This window comes from Oncorhynchus tshawytscha, linkage group LG12 (assembly GCF_018296145.1).
Source record: "Oncorhynchus tshawytscha isolate Ot180627B linkage group LG12, Otsh_v2.0, whole genome shotgun sequence".
In the NCBI taxonomy this organism is placed as follows: domain Eukaryota; kingdom Metazoa; phylum Chordata; class Actinopteri; order Salmoniformes; family Salmonidae; genus Oncorhynchus; species Oncorhynchus tshawytscha.
This window is the reverse complement of record NC_056440.1, coordinates 42,532,455-42,547,889: the sequence shown is the minus strand read 5'-3', so window position 1 is coordinate 42,547,889 and position 15,435 is coordinate 42,532,455. Positions and strand designations below refer to the sequence as shown.

Below are 15,435 nucleotides of genomic sequence, written 5' to 3'. Positions count from 1 at the left end.
CAGAGACTGAGTATAATTCCACATGGACATTGTACTATAAATACAGTAGGGAAGCTGAACCATTTGGCCTGGCAGTAATGTAAGTTAACGGGTGTGAATGTGACTTATTGTACACTGTATAAAACAGTAAGGTATAATAACTAACCCTCATCTTGATAATATGCCAGAAAAACATGTGATGTTGAGTTGGATTCATTCAGAATTTTTTGGAAAACTTTGTCGAATTGTAAAACGTGTTTATCTAATACGAGCCTAACTTTTGACAAGTTGAATTCAACCTAGAAAATGAGCCGCTCATATAAGCCTACAATTATTTAATTATTAACAGTCCATACTTTCCTCATTTGTGGGACCCGCAGAAATTGTGAATGTTATTCTGGGTTGTGACCCGTTATAAATGCATAGGCTTCAGTAGATTCACACGCGACTACCGGTACATATATTGAAACGAATAGGCCTATACGAATATTTCAGAGTAATCATTTTTAAATACTACATAATACAAGTCATATACCGAGAATATGAGTCGCCCTAGTAGCCCATTGTGCGCCTGTTGATACGGTGTTGCGATATTGTGGGAAATAAACACTTCAAGGTCAAAGCACACATTAACAATACCACAAGACAAACCTTGACTCTCGTAAATAGACTCCGCAAAACGCTACTTTGCTGCGTTTAGCCTATAGGTCTGGAGATACAATGATCATGGCTACGTTGTATAGTTTGTTGGAAGGCAACGCGCTTCAAAATCGCGCTCAAGTATACCGGTGATGTCAAACTGACACATACAATTAAAAATAAAGAGACCTCTCTGCTCGAGATACAACGTGTCCTCTGGATATGACAAAAATAATTATAGATGTAGGAGCACGCTACTCACTTTATTATGCATGAAATCTGTCCGGTAAGTGTGAGATACCACAGGCAGTCTCCGGCTGTGTCGTCCGGCCGAATGACAGCGTAGAGGAAGCCGTTGCGTGCCAGGGATGGACTTCGCAAAGACGCACTTAAATCCAGCACAGGCAGGAACGCAACATGAAAAAGAACCGTGCCGAAAAGTCGCCTATGTGTGTCTAAAATGACAACAACAAAAAAACAAGTCGGTCTCTCGTCTGAAAGTGTGTTTGAGGACAGTGAGGATGGTTGCTTGGTCTCCAGTGATGTGTCGGCGAAGGGAATGGGACGGTTAAAGCCGTGGACGTCTGTAGCTGATGATGTTGTGAGGGCTGTTTCTGATCGCTCCCACAATCCCGGTCGAGTCTCTCACTCGCCCTCTCTTAGCGCGAGGAGAAATAATCGGTTTTACTCCTGAAAGGGGGCGGGCTCACATTTCCCAACTACTTTAATGAAAGAGGCATAGCAATAATGCATTACTATCTCAAACCCGATCAAGAGGACAGACAATTAAGCACCGTGAAAGGACTGTCAGTGTATGATTATGCGATCTAAATAACCGTGGAGGGTGCGTTTTCAACTACATCAAATTCAAGTTACCAAACTGTTGTTGTTGTCCTTGTAATATATTCTATTAACTTTACGCACTGACATTCATTAAGCGCTAAATATAGTTGACTTTAATCTGTTTTTTATTTATTTATCGGATGCAGCATAGCCTATAGGCCTATATGAAACAACCACAATACTACCTCTACTACTACTAATAATAATAGTAATAATAATAATATATAGTTTCAATTGGTCAAAGGATATTTTCTAAAAACATTCAAGATCTTTGCATAAGTAAGATGTTTCTGTGAGAAAATGCAATGTTCCGGATCTACAAGAGCTGTCCTGCATCTGCCAATCATTCTCCAGTCCCCAGTTATCTCACAAGATAAGGCCTGACACAGACAGTAAGCATGAGGAAATTAGCAAGTGTTATCCCCCAACCAAATGATTTGAAAACATCCACTCTATTAGTGTGAAGATAACAATAAAAACAGCAAGCATGCCTCTTCAGATAAGACAGAGGAGCCAAACCTATTTGTGAGATGATCCCAGATAGGCCTGGTAATACCAGGACTCTATTATATTCAAATGATATGCATCTCAGCCTCAAGTTTCTTGAATAGTAGTTGGAAAAATAACAATCTTAATTTCCCCTTTTTGTCAAACAGTATTCCTGGCCATAGACTCGCTTAACATTATTTTAACCCCTGTACAGGCCTTTCACCTCAGTACAATACAAGGCAAGTCCGAGAAAAAGGGGAAACATGAAATCAGACGTAAATAAATCACGCTTGCTAATCTGCTTGACGGGCGGACATTACTGCCTGCAACTGAAGCCTGTGGTGTCCGATAACTCGGGATACCACCTTTACATCACGTGACCCTTTCATCTTCAATCGCATTTCCTCTGACTAAACCCCAGAATAATTGATAGGCTAGAATGTGTTAGACATAGTAGGCCCATCACAAAACATGACAGTTATCAATGGCAGGCCGTGAAGCTCAGCATGCCCCCCCCCACACACACACAGGTCACATAGTAACTCATATCATATCACTTTGTATAGGATAGTTGAATCTGAGTGTTATGATGATCATTTGTGGAGCCTTGCTCACAGGGTGGTGCTGTGTATTTTTATTATGTCGTGTGTTGGGGGTTGCTATGGATTGACAGACTGTACAATTTATGGGAGATTGTACCCACCACATTCACTATTCCTTCGTTTTCAGTCGTCAAAATCCATGCCCTTTGTGGTGTGTGTGTTGTTTGTAGTCTGTCAGTGATTCATCCGAATTCATCAGTGTTTGAGGTCGTCTTCAAATGGTTGGCACTTGGAGAGATCAGAGGATGGTAATCAGACTGGGAGAATGCTGGGTAAACCAGTCACTTATAGAAGAGTGTGTGAGATGCAATGGCTATATTGAAAGTATACAACTATTGGGAAAGTTGTTCTGAAGTGGCGAGGATCTAGAGGGAGGAGTCTACGGTAAAGAGACTTGCTCAGTCAACGCACACAAATGACTGAACTTACTCGAAGGAGTTGCAAATTAGATGCCACTATGGCTGCACAATGTATAACTCAGTATGAACAGTATGAAAATAGTAATAAAGTAGTCCGTGCTCTGCATCATGGGCAAACACTATGTGTATGTAACGTTATCATATAATTTATATTGGATAACTTTATATAGGGATTGAGTTATTATAGCACTTGATCGTATTGCAGAGAGGCGTGAGACTGATCGGGTCAGCACATCTAACTGAGTCTGTTTTGTCTTGTGGGTATACGGTTACTGACAAAATGTTACAAATCTGAAGACATTGTTGTGCCACTCTCTTTTCATGTGAACAGCCATTCCAGGACATTGTTACATCTTCTCGTCTTGCATTCTCCTCATAGCCTTTGTCCTGCCTTGTAAATAGATTGACTTGCTAGTTTCCTAAACTAGCCTGACATATCATTATAACCCCTACGCCCTCTTTTATCTTGCCACAATATATAATGTTGAATGTTGTCCGTTAATCAACTAACCATATTTAAGTAAATCTAATTCCCCTAGCAATGCGTAACGTCGTCTAATTGAAGCAGGGTCACGGAGCATAATATACAACATACCTTTGCTTTTAACATGGCCCGACATAGAAGATTTGGCTAGTTTACTATATTGTGTACAACAGCATATAGACCTATATTTCCCATAAAACAACATTTAGCCCACCCCTGGATCCCACTGCCCCCCCATTATGAAAAATTCCCAACCTGTACATGTTTAGCACTTTAAGGGAATTGACAGTCACATGCATATAATGTACTGTTTACCAGAATGATTATGCAGTTTGAAATATGTCACTCTGTATATACACACGGTAGGCTTTTGGTCGAATGCAATTTCATGAGGTTTGGCATGAATTGTGCATGGAGGAGATGAGGAAAACGATGACTGGTTGTGAGTCAAACGCACAAGTGCGGTTACGGATATTGATCTTACTCAGATAGTCTTTAAAGAATTCTCTGGCAGTGACTTTATAGCATGTGACACATAATAGGCTGCCTGATGTGTGTGTGTTTTTGTAATGGGTAGAAAAAAAGGGAGCCGGTCTGCCTTTCATAAGAGCACTGTAAACACCAATACATTTCCTGGGTAAACAGGAACAGCCCAGGCCAGGTGTAATCTGTTGTCGATCATGCTCATGTGAAAACACAATCTGCCTGTCACAGTTGATAAGGTTGTCAAGCACTCAGTCCCACCCCGGAGAATCAGCTTAGCGCTGCAGTGACATATTTGAAGAGGCTTCCCATTGTTGGTGTGTAGCAGTCTCTCTCTGTCTCCTATTCCGTAATGAGTTGGAGAGAGACAGGTGTTATTTTGACATTGGCTTGATTTTACATGATGAGGCCAAATGCATTGTAGTGACCTACAGGCTAACTTCACACAGGATCCATAGGTCTATAGATTGTGTGTGTGTGTGTGTGTGTGTGTGTGTGTGTGTGTGTGTGTGTGCGAGTGCTTATGCCTGTGTGTGTGTGTGTGTGTGCGTGCGTGCGTGTGCGTGTGTGTGTGCGCGTGTCTCTGCGTACCACACTACAATCTCCGTTACTGTGCTTAAACACTAGCGGAAGTGCCAGAGATCTCTAGATCAGTCCACCATATGTATTGGCTTATTGATCTCATGGAAGATACACCAATACAATACTCACTGCACGGTGCACAGGAGAATATTCAGAGACAAAGATATACACTGTGGGATCTTTCTCTTCCCCTCTTCTGCAGTATTTGTGTAAGTGATCCAAAGCATTACATTACATATAATTTTGTCTGCCTTATTAATAAAGCCCATAATGAAACTCTGAAGGCAATATCATTAGTAATTACAGTTGTAGAATGATACCACTGTACAGTATAATTAGAAAAGCAACGGCAAGAGAGCCACTTTTTAATTAACAGATGCCATATGCCCTTATGCAAGACAATTGTGTTTAATATATACTTCTGTACACAATGACACAATAGTTTCCCACATTTCAAGGGTGAGATTCTGACAACATCGTGCAACGAAGTGCATTTGCATGTGGTGAATTATGAAAAGGTTGTGTAGCGCTCACTATATACACTGTAGGAATTGAAAAGTCAGAAAAGTCAAGTATCAGAAAAATATCTAAATATGTTTTGTTTTGGGTTTTTCACCTCTCTACAGGAAGTGAGAAATGGTTCAGTACTACTAATGGTTCAGAACTACCAATGATTCAGTGATACTAATGGTTCAGTACGGCCTAGTGGTTTTCCAGTCACCCTGTCTGGCCTGAGCCACTGAATTCACCCATAAAAGCAGTGTAACTGTCACGGACGTCCTCCTCTTCATCTCAAGAGGAGTTGCGAGAAGGATCGGAGGACCAAAATGCGGCGTGGTATGTGTTCATCATGAATTTTAATAAAGAAAACACTGAAACACACTATACAAAAACAATAAACGAAATAACGACCGTGAAGCTAATGAGAACTGTGCTGACACAAGCAATCAACATAGACAATCACCCACAAACAAACAGTGCAACCCAGGCTACCTAAGTATGATTCTCAATTAGAGAGAACTAATGACACCTGCCTCTGATTGAGAACTAGGCCGAAATATACAAATCCCCAAATCATAGAAAAACAAACAGACTGCCCACCCCAACTCACGCCCTGACCATAGTAAATAAATACAAAACAAAGGAAATAAACGTCAGAACGTGACAGTACCCCCCCAAAAGGTGCGGACTCCGGCCACAAAACCTTAACCTATAGAGGAGGGTCTGGGTGGGCGTCTGTCCACGGTGGCGGCTCTGGCGCGGGACGTGGACCCCACTTCACCATAGACTTAATCCGCCTCATTGTCCGCCTCTGTGGCTTCCTAACCACGGCGACCCTTCTAAATGACCCCACTGGACAGAGGGGCGGCTCGGGACAGAGGGGCAGCTCGGGACAGAGGGGCTCTGGTGCCTCTGGACTGAGGGGCTCCGGCAGCGCCGGACAGGTGGGAGGCTCCGGCAGCGCCGGACAGGCGGGAGGCTCCGGCAGCGCCGGACAGGCGGGAGACTCCGGCAGCGCTGGACAGGCGGGAACACCTGTAGGGAGGAGACAGAGAGACAGCCTGGTGCGTGGGGCTGCCACAGGACCCACCAGGCTGGGGAGACCCCCAGGAGGCTTGGTGTTAGGAGGAGGCACCTGAAGGACCGGGCTGTGGGGGAGCGCTGGAGCTCTGGTGCGCAGCCTTGGCACCACTCCCCCAGGCTGGATCACTACTCTAGCCCGGACCCTCCAGAGTGCAGGCACAGGTTGAACCGGGCTGTGGGTAAGCACGGGAGATCTAGTGCCTACTACGCGCACCTCTCCCTTAGGCTCCACTCCCACATTTGCCCGGCACGAGAGGAGCGCAGGCATAGGATGCACTGCACCCTCCCAGCGCCCCGGAGACACAGTACACAGAGCCGGCGCAGGATACCCTGGACCAAAACTGCATACCGGCGACCAGACACGCTGAGCAGGCCCCATACGCTCTGGCTCGATGCCCACACTCGCATGACACTTTTGGGGGGCTGCCCTATAGCGCACCGGGCTATGGGCATGTACTGGCGACACCATGCGCTTAACCGCATAACGCGGTGCCTGACCAGTAACACGCTGCTTATAATAAGCACGAGGAGTGAGCTCAGGTCTGCTACCTGGCTTAGCCCCACAGCTCGTGTGCCCCCCCCAAATTCTTTTTTGGGGGGGCTGCCTCTCGTACCTGTCGCGCTGCCGTGCTGCCTCCTCATATCGCCGCCGCTCAGCTTTCGCTGCCTCCAGCTCTGCTTTGGGGCGGCAATATTCACCAGCCTGTGCCCAGGGTCCCTCTCCGTTCAATATCTCCTCCCATGTCCAGGAGTCCTGTGATGCTGGCCGCTGTTGCTGCTGCTGCTGTCGTCGCTGTGCTTTACCACGCCGCTTGGTCCTTGGTTGGTGGGTGATTCTGTCACGGTCGTCCTCTTCATCTGAAGAGGAGAGGCGAGAAGGATCGGAGGACCAAAATGCGGCGTGGTATGTGTTCATCATGAATTTTAATAAAGAAAACACTGAAACACACTATACAAAAACAATAAACAATATAACGACCGTGAAGCTAATGAGAACTGTGCTGACACAAGCAATCAACATAGACAATCACCCACAAACAAACAGTGAAACCCAGGCTACCTAAGTATGATTCTCAATCAGAGACAACTAATGACACCTGCCTCTGATTGAGAACCGTACTAGGCCGAAACATACAAATCCCCAAATCATAGAAAAACAAACAAAGACTGCCCACCCCAACTCACGCCCTGACCATACTAAATAAATACAAAACAAAGGAAATAAACGTCAGAACGTGACAGTAACGTTAGCAGGAGACACATGGGGATATTACTGTACTGTAAAACCCCCAGACCTACAGTCCAATATGGGGCTCAACTAGCATTACTATCTTTCTTTTAATTGCCCGACCCCCTCACTATTCCCCCCACCAGCAGTGGATCAAGAGCACTGTAAAATATTCCTCCATACAATGCAGAGATCCAGCCTTTTCACTATTCATTGTGGCAGTACTTTATATGATTTCCACCATAAAGTCCTAAAGAGCTTTCATTTAGCTAGAGGCGATTTTCTGGGTGAGGCATGTATAATTAAAAATTTTTGTAGGCCCGAAAGCTACATTACCACGACGCAATGCACATACAGTGGTAGCATGTTCACAATTGTACTTCTCGATGCTAAAAGCTTATTAGATGTCGAATTAATTTGATATCGTCGACGGACTATCGTAACTGCACGTTGAAGGTTTTTCCACAACTTTTGCTTGATGACTGGTGAAGTAGTGGTGAAGTCGTCACAGAGCTTTGCCACGTGAGAGATGCTTTTGATAACTTGCGTGTTGTCTTGTTCAAACAGCGTCCGAACACTACACCTCTGATACATTATGGATGAGGCACAAGCAGCAGGACAAGCTCTCCCTTTATTCTGCCTGCCACCTCTGTTACCCCACAGGAAAAGGCCCATGGTCGTGTGACTGTGTTCGCTGGCTGAACTACTGCTATTGGTAACGAAGGGTGAGGCCACCATTGGGGACGTGTTGGGTCTTCCCCTTGAGGTAACCACCTCCTACCCTGCTCTGCCAAAACGGTTCACGACTAAACATACGCCCCCAAGACAAGACTTGGCTGGTCATTATATAGATAAACTCATTCATTATTCAAATAATGATACGATAATCACATGGCTTTCCCAGGGTTTGATGTTGAAAGCTCAAAGTATTGTTATGTCCTCCGTGTGGAGACCAATGCACGGCATGTTGAGTTGTTATGCAGTTATAGGTGCTGTCTATAGGGGAGCCATAGACCCTTGTCAAAGCTGGTTCAATTGGCTTAGCAAATGAGCTATGCGTGGCATTGGCCAGTGAAACGTATGACGACTCATTGTTCAACTATCTAACAAGAAACTGCAAATGATAGTATCCTACACAGTTTTCTTGTTAATGGAAAGTATACATGTCATTGCTACATCTTTGTTTCAATGGGTCGTAAAATATTAAGAATTGCCATTCCTTTGTAGATAGCATCCCACAGCCTCATTAATAGTGCTGAATATTTAATCAATACATGAAGAGTTTTAATATTCACATAAACTTCCATTTGCTGTAGCCCCTCAAGCTGCTAAAAATCGCAAACGCTGACAGGGACAGTCGTCTCCGCTTCCTAAACTCCCTCTTTTCTTCTCTTCAGAGAACGCAGGATGGCTGTGGTTTCGCTCTACACGTCAGTCTTTCACTCAACGTTCCCTTTGTCTCCAGATGACTTCATGGGAGAAAAAAAGAATGGCTTCTCCTTCGTTAATGATTTTTCCTCCTTTTGAACGGCTGGAAAGTAATTCGCTCCCGACTGCTCAGAAACAGGCGTAGTTATTTTATCGTTTCAGCCCCTCTATAACAGAGCCTGTGTAGTGGGGATGCCAATGTAACATTTTCTTTTCTCCAGTGGAGGGGTGCCAACCAGTGTTTCCTGAGGCTGAGCAGAGGCTGTACCTGACAGATGTTGTGTGTTACCCTGTGGCATTGGAAAGATCACACACGTGATTTGACATTTCAGCAGTCATGGTCATAATGTGAATATTTAAACCGATCAAGGTAGAGCATCGTCGTTGTTAACATAAATCCCACTGCCGTCAGGTAAATCATATTTAAGAATCTGACATGATCATCATTTGTAGTTTTGAGCTGTTATTATACAGCATATACAAGACATTTACACAGTCTGAATGCACTTCACCAGCTGCTGAATTCATATAAAATGATATATTTGCCCCTGAAGTATACATGCAATTAGGCATGCTGCACGCACACACACGTACACACACGTGTGTACAGTACATGTATACACTTACATAACACAAGTGCACAACTTGCTTTAGAACCGTAAGAGCTGGTATATTGGTCAGAAGAAGAGTGGTGTAACAGAATTGGTTGATAGGTTAGGGGGTGTACAGTGCAGTATGTGTGTGAGTGGGGATGGGCCCTGTGGCGATATTGCCCTACTCCTTTGGCACGCTACAGGGGGAAAGAAATCCAATCATAAATTATTCAAATGAGATCTGAGAGTCCAGGCCACTTGCGTGACAAGGATGTCCTTCCACCTAGGTCTTGTTCAGCCTGGTCCCCAGGACCTCTCAATACTGTGCCCAGACCTGATCTAGGGTCAGTCCATACGCAAGGCTTTGGGCCTTTCAGACACCTGCATGGCTTGTAAACCACCAGGTTAATGTGGTACAGCTGTTTGTGCATCAGTAAGGCTGGGGCCTAAAATGAGGGCATGAGGTCTGGGGACGGGAGAATAGAACTGATGATTCCCATGACAACCACTACAGCAGCGGTGACCTCCACCCATTCTCCTGACTACTTAACATCACTCGGCAGAACTATGCAGCATGTGTCTCCCACATACAGCAACTGACTCTGATAACATCTAGCTGAGAAGCAAAGCAAATGGAAGTCGTTGTGCTTTAATGTGAAACGCAGCCCTAACATGATCCAGTAGGCCCCGCGACCCCCGGCAAAGGGAGACACAGTGTGGCAGACGTGAGGCGGCGTCTAATCTCTCCGTGCCTCCAGCATCACACTTATTCTTATTCAGACGCCATCAGACAGGAGGCAAGCCACTGAGATTAGCTGCAGATCAAAAGGCTTGCTGCCTCGCGGAGTGCGAGCACCATTAATGTTTTGTAGATTTAGGCAGCCCCAGTGCACTGGCACTCTGTAGGGGCGGCAGAGAAACCGAGCGGCGTACTGTACAAACGGCACCGACACTGCTCAGGGGGGTAGACTTAGACTGGAAAGGTATTTTTCATAAACGAGGCCTGACTGCCGCTGGGACGTGGAAATTTGAAATGAAATAATAAAACGAGTAGAAGAGAAAGGGGGTGGGGGAAAAAATACTAGGCCCGTTACTGCAAGCAATTACAGTGGAACAAAGATACTTGTCCTTTCTATGCCTTTGCGATGAAACTGCTTCCATGTGTATAATACGTCTTGGTTAAGTGATCATTTATTTTGAATATGAATTGCACTTTCTACGATAACATGGCTTGTGTATCCAAAGATCATGGCGTCTGGATCAGCAATATCCAGCATAACCATGACAACTACTGCCAAGCCTTATAACAAGAGCAATTAAAACACAACAGTATCTATGGATGCCTATAGATCCTGCTTTCTCCGCAATCTACTTTCTACGTAAGGCTTAATGTAAATCCAAACAAGCATATCGATTGCACCAGACTTATAAAATGACCAGGACAATGTGCTCAAGTCTAATCTCTGTAATTAAGGTAGCCAAGTTTAGATACAAACAAAGACCTAAACACATGGTTATCTTTTTCCTGTGATTGTCAGGTGTACTACTGACCCCACAATAAGCGTAATTTGTCATTACAGATAGAAGGTAAATTTGGAGTGGATCAAGACTGTGAGAAGCTTCCAAGAGGATGGGTAGGTACAGGAAAGTGACACAGGAAATGGTACAAAGTGGTAGCGAAGCGACAGGATGGGGGTGGTGGTTGGAGGTTCAAAGGGAGAGAGATGCCTGCGTAAGAGAGCTCGCCACCCTGCAGAGGGTTTCCTCAACTCCGCTTCCGATCAAAGCGGTGGAATTTGGTGGCAAAAAGTTTGTAAGTGAAGAGAGATCTTTTGTAAACTGGTTTGAAGAGATGTCTCCTCTTTTCAGGGGTAATGTTAAGAGGTAAAAAAAAGGTTGTGCCTTACAATGTATGCCTGAACCTACCACTAAGCTATATGAAATTGTTTTAAGAAGGTCATACCAATGATCATTTTTCTATTTGATTTAGAATTTTAAGATCCCTTGAAGTATCAAAACAATATATGAAAAAAGTATTTGATGGAAAATCATCTGTACCAACTTCAGACGAGTCCCAAGACGTTTTTGAGGGGATCACCACATAGTGTTCATGAGAGTCTCATATTTCCATAGAGGGAGAGTCTCATCTTTCTTTGTAGGCCAAACCTTTCGGACACTACAGACAGTTTTGTGGTCTGACAAACACCGCTCTATCTCTGTCACCTTTCACTGCCGATGCGGAAATGCGATGTCCTAAAACAGTTGATTGATGCAAAAGAAAAACAGATATGTCTCGCTTAAAACTGACCGATTTTTGTGGGGATTTTTATATTATGCTAATTCGATTTCCGAGGGGGCACGGACAACGACTCTGGGTTAACCCAATCATCTTGGTGGGAGAAATAAGAATGGTACAATGTATACCATTATACAAATGTACATTTGTTCATTTGCAGTAACTCTGTTATTATTATTATTATTGTTATTATGGATATTATTCAATTGTTATAATAGATATTACTGCTACTGAATTGCCTGCTGATGGGCCATCAACAGTTGTCTTTAAACTGGTTGCTAAATTAGGCTCCCAGAACATTCCCACATGCCCAATCGGCAATACAAAAATGACTTCCTTAAATCAAATGTCTGAAGAGAAAGTTTAACAAAGCCATTCAGCATCCATACAAATCTAACTAAACTTTTGTTTGGATATGGAATTCTTCCTGGTTGTTTTAGGACGTTTGCCTGTTATTGAGTACATTTGTCTACCCCTGCCTTCATATAGGCAGTTGGTTCAATATCAACTCCCTTCAGTTGGTGGAATATGACACATTTCCTCTTTGTTTCACAGCTCAGCGTGTAATATCTTACTTAGCGTTAATCTGTGTGACAAAAAATGATATTGATGTCTGCAGCAGCCATTTAGGTAGCTACCTTGCAGGTGTAAGCCATTTGTACAGAAAACAGCATGTTGAAGCCAGGCGCTTTTCACTCACAGAGGATTTCAGATTGCGCAATGAGGTGTTATTAGCAATTAACCTTAGGAAGATCAATAACCCAAACTGACTGAACACACAATACAGTATTATTATTATTAAGTTCTTCTTTAGATAGTCAAACCTTTCGTCATGCCTTAGAGAAGTAAAAAGGTAGACACATGTAGCTACAGGAGCCTCGATTGGCCATTCACTCGAACAGAAGTGATTGGCAACAGCTGTTAGTGACTGCCCGATCTCCAGCTTCAGCATAGCTCAACCCTTAAGATTTTCGATCCACTTGGTTCTCTGTCACGCACTAAGTGTAAGTACCTAAGGTAAAACAACCTAGCGTCAATTATCTGCCCTTGTCCGTCCATATGGGTTCGATAACACAACAAAATTATTGTTTCACTTTTCAATAAAGTCAAAATGAATAATTTACTAACAATATTGCGAATACTATATTACAAGAGAGTTAGTTGTTTGACAGATTTATTGCCATTGGCTTGGAACATGCCATCATCCACTCTATGGCAAAAAGAGCTCCACTGCCAGAACCTGATTTTTCCACATGCAGAAAGTCACAGTACACCATGGAGAGGAAAAGGGGAAGGTGGGATTGTGCTCTGTAAACTCACCCGTGCCGTTCTTTGCTTCTCCTGGAAGTATCACCCTACAGAACCAATTGAAGGCCAGCTCAATCAAACAGTCACAAGTGGGGAAAAAAAGAGATACATGTTAGAGATAAAAGTAAAAGAAGAGTAAAAAGTAAAACTGAAAAACAAAACAAAAAATGTCCTGCATGTATAAAAGCCAGGCCAGCTGGCTTTGAACAGAAACCCCAGTTTTGGGTTGTGTTTAGCCTCCGATCTCTTTCCACACTGAACTCAGGAGTTGTTCTGGCCAACCACCCACCCACCCCCACCCCATGTCCCCCTCTCCCCTCCAGCCGGTCCACCTGCCTCAGTCACTCCTGAGTATATTTAGTCCTCTGAGGGATCAGTGACACCCAGACCTTTGTCAGAGGTGGCATATATTCGCTAGATTATTGCCCCCCAAATAATATTGCCGTCCAATAAGGGGCACAAAAAAATAAAACAAATTACAGTCTTGTATTTTTAAAAATAACCACAATATTCAGGAAATAGTTAAATGAATACCTGATAAAATCATCCAAAGCAGCTAGAAGAAGGTTGAATAAATGAAATAAGCCTTAGTATCAACTAAATAATCACAAAAGAAGAGTTCAGAAGAGGAAGAGTTCAGAAGAGGAACTTCTTTTTACATGGTTATTTTCCAGTGACGATATATGACAATCTCAAAATCTAACAATATTGAATGGTACTCCTATATTATTTCATGCTTCCACTGAAATGAATAAAACTGATGTACAGATGGATAATATTATATGAGGGGTGATATGTTGGAAATATGAGTGAAATATGGATGAATATTCTTCCTAAACAGAAAAGGGGGACACTGTTATTAAAGATTGGGTTGGAGCACTGGCATCCTCTGATGTTTAGGGAATCACGCTGTTGTCTTTGTGCAAACACATTAGTATTGATCTGATCCTGTTATATTGTTTACATGGTTCTGGACAATGGAAATTCACTTATCGGTTTTTTTTAAGTGAGGGGGATCTCTTTGTCTACAATCTTTATACTAATGTATGATAGAGTCCATAACAATACCACTACAGGACATTGAATCATCATAGGAATTCAACAATATTATTTACAAACTTTTACAAGCTTCTCTGTGTTCAAGAGTGTATGCTCTCTCCATTGGTCTGCAAGGCAAAGCATACTCCCAGAGAGTACAAAACACACACATGCCTTTACACACGCAAACACTAACTGGTGTCCTGCCGTCTTGATTTTGGCTGGGGCTTCCCGCCCAGCGTGATTGGGCCAGGCTTTGGAGGCCTGATTCCTGAGCTCTCTCCCCTGTCTCTCTCCCCACAGGAGTCTGCTCCAATGAGGGGAGACTGAGCCCCGGAGCCTGGCTGTCTGTCTGTTGGTCTGGGCAAGGTGGAGGAGGAGGAAGAGGGATTGGCACTCTATGGCAGTTTTGCCTGGTACAGTGTACAGTACTGGACCGCAGGAGCTAGTAGGGGTACCAGCAAACGTACTGTCCCTCTTAAACAAGGACCGATCTGGCCTGTCTGAAGACTCTGTCTGTCCACACCATGGCCCTATGTGTGAGAATGTGTTTCTTTGAGTATTTTTGTGTTTTATAGTGTGTGTGTGTGTGTGTGTTTAAGTTATACTATCATTGTGGGGACAAGAAGTCCTCTCAAGGAACGTAAAACAACAAACATTCTGACAAGTAGGGACATTTCGCCAGTCCCCACAAGGAAAAGGCTATTTTAGACTTAGCGGTTAGGTTTAGTGTTACAGTTAGGGTTAGAATTAGAATTAGGGTTAGGGGTTAGGTTTAGGTGTTACATGTTGGGTTAGGGTTTGGGGTTTAAGTTATGGTTCGGTTAAGGTGAGGGAAACTAGGATTTTGAGTGGGAATCAATTGTTTGGTTCCCACAAGGATAGTGTGTGTGTATGCATGCATGTATGTGTGTGTGTGTGTGTGTGTGTGTGTGTGAGACAGAGGGTGTGGCTGGATGTACGTGCCACTGCTCTAGAGACTGCAGGCTGCGCCAGAGGTGGAACACAAAGCGTTCTGTCGAAGACAAGGTGACAGAAGATCGATAGGAAACTCGGCATGGCGCTTCCCCTGAAAACTCCTTTCATTGTTTTCTTTCCCATTTTTTCTGTTGCTTTATCGTTAAATCATCAACAGCAAATTATGGTAATTATGAACAATAATAGTGAAACCACTGACAGATTTGTGGAAGGCCGGCTGGATTTATGCATGTTTTTATAACATCACTACTGCTGTCGGCCGGCCGGGCTGAGAGCTACTGATTCACCGTCACCTGATTAATTTGTACTTCTACTTCTCTTTTTGTCTGTGTTTATGTTTCTCTCCATCACTTCTGGTTTGTGGGTTCATGAGTGACTAATGCATGTGAGTAAATATTGTATAATGCTGATTGGCATGATACATGCCACATGCACTTGCCACATTTTGTTACGTTGCAGCCT

General features: G+C 43.7%; 1 protein-coding gene across 9 annotated transcripts in view; it reads right to left on the bottom strand.

Moving 5' to 3' along the window:
* mef2cb (myocyte enhancer factor 2cb) overlaps positions 1-13,212 on the bottom strand; it is a 97,094-nt gene extending 83,882 nt beyond the window's left edge. Inside the window, exon 1 of one of the 9 annotated variants that reach the window (XM_042330672.1) lies at positions 12,970-13,212. The gene's annotated coding sequence lies outside the window, so the exon portion shown is untranslated. Of the gene's footprint in view, positions 1-880; positions 1,351-12,969 lie in introns of those variants that run through there. The other 8 variants (XM_042330674.1, XM_024439523.2, XM_024439522.2 and 5 more) reach the window with 8 other exon arrangements.
* Positions 13,213-15,435: the final 2,223 nt, after the last annotated feature.